This window comes from Propithecus coquereli, unplaced genomic scaffold, assembly GCF_000956105.1.
Source record: "Propithecus coquereli isolate 6110/MARCELLA unplaced genomic scaffold, Pcoq_1.0 Scaffold841, whole genome shotgun sequence".
Taxonomy (NCBI): domain Eukaryota; kingdom Metazoa; phylum Chordata; class Mammalia; order Primates; family Indriidae; genus Propithecus; species Propithecus coquereli.
Window position 1 is genome coordinate 53,182 of NW_012154630.1, and position 323 is coordinate 53,504.

Consider the following 323-nt stretch of genomic DNA (forward strand, 5'->3'; position numbering starts at 1 on the left):
CACAGAAATGCAAATTAAACCCCCAGTGAGATTTCATATCACCCCTGTCAGAATGGCCATTATAGAAAAGTCTAAAAACAATAGATGATGGCATGTATGCACTGAAAAAGGAATGATTATACACTGTTTGTGGGACTGTATACTAGTAAAATGTCTATGGAAAACAGTACTGAGATTCATCAAAGGAGTGAAATAAAGTCCCTTAGAAAAACTTTAATGGAACTGGAGACCATTATCCTAAATGAAATATCTCAGGAATGGAAAAACAAACATCACATGTTCTCAGTAATAAGTGGAGGTAAAGAATGGGTAAACACTGCCAC